The sequence below is a fragment of the Schistocerca gregaria genome, unplaced genomic scaffold, assembly GCF_023897955.1.
Source record: "Schistocerca gregaria isolate iqSchGreg1 unplaced genomic scaffold, iqSchGreg1.2 ptg000205l, whole genome shotgun sequence".
NCBI lineage: Eukaryota > Metazoa > Arthropoda > Insecta > Orthoptera > Acrididae > Schistocerca > Schistocerca gregaria.
In genome coordinates, this window is record NW_026061740.1 from 1805904 (window position 1) to 1810569 (window position 4666).

A 4666-nucleotide genomic window follows, 5' to 3' on the forward strand; every position below is an offset into this window, starting at 1 on the left:
CGATAAGTACAACCGTTTCCGAGAGCAGAGCGGCCAATGTGACGATCTGGCTTTAAGTCGGTTCGATAACAAATGACGAAAACAGACGGATTTCTCAGGTTTTTACTACATATGAACACTTTTCACATTCTCCCCTGCAACTCGGCTGCTAGTCCTCCTTTCATGCAGAATCTTATGGTCCTAGCTCATGTCCAAGGCACCAAAGCCAGCTAAAAAGTCAATAATCGATACCTAAAACTTGAGTTGTACTACATCTTACTGGCTATTACATCAACTTAGAAGCTTCATCTGTGTTCTACTATGGTGATTGTAGTGTCTCCGCATACCGCAGCACGCGACATAGCTTTGCAGACGATACGTACAACCGTTTCAGAGAGTAGAGCGGCCAATGTGACGATCTGGCTTTAAGTCGATTCGATAACAAATGACGAAAACGGACCGATTTCTCAGGTTTTTAGTACATATGAACACTTTTCACATTCTCCCTTGCAACTCGGCTGCTAGTCCTCCTTTCATGCAGAATCTTAAGGTCCTAGCTCATGTCCAAGGCACCAAAGCCAGCTAAAAAGTCAATAATCAATACCTAAAACTTGAATTGTACTACTTCTTACTGGCTACTATATCAGCTTAGAAGCTTCATCTTTGTTTTACTACGGTGCTTTTAGATTCTCCGCATGCCGCAGCACGCGACATAGTTTTGCAGACGAAAAGTACAACCGTTTCAGAGAGTAGAGCGGCCAATGTGACGATCTGGCTTTAAGTCGGTTCGATAACAAATGACGAAAACGGACGGATTTCTCAGGTTTTTACTACATATGAACACTTTTCACATTCTCCCGTGCAACTCGGCTGCTAGTCCTCCTTTCATGCAGAATGTTAAGGACCTAGCTCATGTCCAAGGCACCAAAGCCAGCTAAAAAGTCAATAATCGATACCTAAAACTTGAATTGTACTACGTCTTACTGGGTATTACATCAACTTAGAAGCTTCATCTGTGTTCTACTATGTTGCTTTTAGTGTCTCCGCATACCGCAGCACGCGACATAGCTTTGCAGACGATAAGTACAACCGTTTCAGAGAGAAGAGCGGCCAATGTGACGATTTGGCTTTAAGTCGATTCGATAACAAATGACAAAAACGGACGTATTTCTCAGGTTTTTACTACATTTGAACACTTTTCACATACTCCCGTGCAACTCGGCTGCTAGTCCTCCTTTCATGCAGAATCTTAAGGTCCTAGCTCATGTCCAAGGCACCAAAGCCAGCTAAAACGTCAATAATCGATACCTAAAACTTCAATTGTACTACTTCTTACTGGCTATTACATCAACTTAGAAGCTTCATCTGTGTTCTACTATGGTGCTTTTAGAGTCTCCGCATATCGCAGCACGCGACATAGCTTTGGAGACGATAAGTACAACCGTTTCAGAGAGAAGAGCGGCCAATGTGACGATCTTGCTTTAAGTAGATGCGATAACAAATGACGAAAGCGGACGGATTTCTCAGGTTTTTACTACATATGTACACTTTTCTCATTCTCCCGTGCAACTCGGCTGCTAGTCCTCCTTTCATGCAGAATCTTTAGGTCCTAGATCATGTCCAAGGCACCAAAGCCAGCTAAAAAGTCAATAATCGATACCTAAAACTTGAATTGGTTTACTTCTTACTGGCTATTACATCAGCTTAGAAGCTTCATCTGTGTTCTACTATGGTGCTTTTAGTGTCTCCGCATATCGCAGCACTCGACATAGCTTTGTAGACGATAAGTACAACCGTTTCAGAGAGAAGAGCGGCCAATGTGACGATCTGGCTTTAAGTAGATTCGATAACAAATGACGAAAGCGGACGGATTTCTCAGGTTTTTACTACATATGAACACTTTTCTCATTCTCCCGTGCAACTCGGCTGCTAGTCCTACTTTCATGGAGAATCATAAGGTCCTAGCTCATGTCCAAGCCACCAAAGCCAGCTAAAACGTCAATAATCGATACCTAAAACTTGAATTTTACTACTTCTTACTGGCCATAACATCAACTTAGAAGCTTCATCTGTGTTCCACTATGGTGCTTTTAGTGTCTCCGCATACCACAGCACGCGACATAGCTTTGCAATCGATAAGTACAACCGTTTCAGAGAGAAGAGCGGCCAATGTGGCGATCTGGCTTTAAGGCGATTCGATAACAAATGACGAAAACGGACCTATTTCTCAGGTTTTTACTACATATGAACACCTTTCACATTCTCCCGTGCAACTCGGCTGCTAGTCCTCCTTTCATGCAGAATCTTAAGGTCCTAGCTCATGTCCAAGGCACCAAAGCCAGCTAAAAAGTCCATAATCAATACCTGAAACTTGAATTGTACTACTTCTTTTGGCTATTACATCAACTTAGAAGCTTCATCTGTGTTCTACTACGGTGCTTTTAGTGTCTCCGCATACCGCAGCACGCGACATAGCTTTGCAGACGAAAAGTACAAGCGTTTCAGAGAGAAGATCGGAAAATGTGACGATCTGGCTTTAAGTCGATTCGATAACAAATGACGAAAACGGACGTATTTCTCAGGTTTTTACTACTTTTGAACACTTTTTACATTCTCCCGTGCACCTCGGCTGCTAGTCCTCCTTCATGCAAAATCTTAAGTTCCTAGCTCGAGTCCAAGGCACCAAAGAAGGGTAAAATGTCAATAAGCGATAGCTAAAACTTGAATTGTACTACTTTTTACTGGCTATTACATCAACTTAGAAGCTTCATCTGTGTTCTACTATGGTGCTTTTAGTGTCTCCGCATACCGCAGCACGCAACATAGCATTGCAATCGATAAGTACAACCGTTTCAGAGAGAAGAGCGGCCAATGTGACGATCTGGCTTTAAGTAGATTCGATAACAAATGACGAAAACTGACGGATTTCTCAGGTTTTTACTACATTTGAACACTTTTCACATTCTCCCGTGCAGCTCGGCTGCTAGTCCTTCTTTCATGCTGAATATTAAGGTCCTAGCTCATGTCCAAGGCACAAAATCCAGCAAAAAATTCAATATTAAATACCTAAAACTCGAATTTTACTACTTCTTACTATCTATTACATCAACTTAGAAGCTTGATCTGTGTTCTACTATGGTGCTTTTAGTGTCTCAGCATACCGCAGCACGCGACATAGCTTTGCAGACGATAAGTACAAGTTTTTCAGAGAGAAGAGCGGCCAATGTGACGATCTGGCTTTAAGTCGATTCGATAACAAATGACGAAAACGGACGGATTTATCAGGTTTTTACTACATTTGAACACTTTTCACATTTTCCCGTGCAACTCGGCTGCTAGTCCTCCTTCATGCAAAATCTTAAGTTCCTAGCTCGTGTCCAAAGCACCAAAGAAGGGTAAAAAGTCAATAACCGATACCTAAAACTGTAATTGTACTACTTGTTACTGGGTATTACATCAACTTAGAAGCTTCATCTGTTCTACTATGGTGCATTCAGTGTGTCCGCATACCGCAGCACGCGACATAGCTTTGCAGACGATAAGTACAACCGTTTCAGAGAGAAGAGCGGCCAATGTGACGATCTGGCTTTAAGTCGATTCGATATCAAATAACGAAAACGGACGGATGTCTAGGTTTTTACCACATATGAACACTTTTCATATTCTCCCGTCCAACTCCGCTGCTAATCCTCCTTTCATGCAGAATCTTAAGGACCTACCTCATGTCCAAGGCACCAAAGCCAAATAAAAAGTCAATAATCGATACCTAAGACTTGAATTGTACTATATCTTACTGGCTATTACATCAACTTAGAAGCTTCATCTGTGTTCTACTATGGTACTTTTACTGTCTCCGCATACCGAAGCACGCGACATTGCTTTGTAGACGATAAGTACAACCGTTTCAGAGAGATGAGCGGCCAATGTGACGATCTGGCTTTAAGTCGGTTCGATAACAAAAGACGAAAACGGACCGATTTCTCAGGTTTTTACTACATATGAACACTTTTCACATTCTCCCGTGCAACTCGGCTGCTAGTCCTCCTGTCGTGCAGAATCTTAAGGTCCTAGCTCATGTCCATGGCACCAAAGCCAGCTAAAAAGTCCATAATCAATACCTAAAATTTGAACTGTACTACTTCTTACTGGCTATTACATCAACTTAGAAGCTTCATCTGTGTTCTACTACGGTGCTTTTAGTGTCTCCGCATACCGCAGCACGCGACATAGCTTTGCAGACGATAAGTACAACCGTTTCAGAGAGAAGAGCGGCCAATGTGACGATCTGGCTTTAAGTCGATTCGATAACAAATGACGAAAACGGACGGATTTCTCAGGTTTTTACTACATATGAACACTTTTCACATTCTCGCGTGCAACTCGGCTGCTAGTCCTCCTTTCATGCAGAATCTTAAGGTCCTAGCTCATGTCCAAGGCACCAAAGCCAGCTAAAATGTCAATAATCGATACCTAAAATTTGAATTGTACTACTTCTTACTGGATATTACATCAACTTAGAAGCTTCATCTGTATTCTACTGTGGTGATTTTAGTGTCTCCGCATACCGCTGCACGCGACATAGCTTTGCAGACGATAAGTACAACCGATTCAGAGAGAAGAGCGGCCAATGTGACGATCTGGCTTTAAGTCGATTCGATAACAAATGACGAAAACGGACGGATTTCTC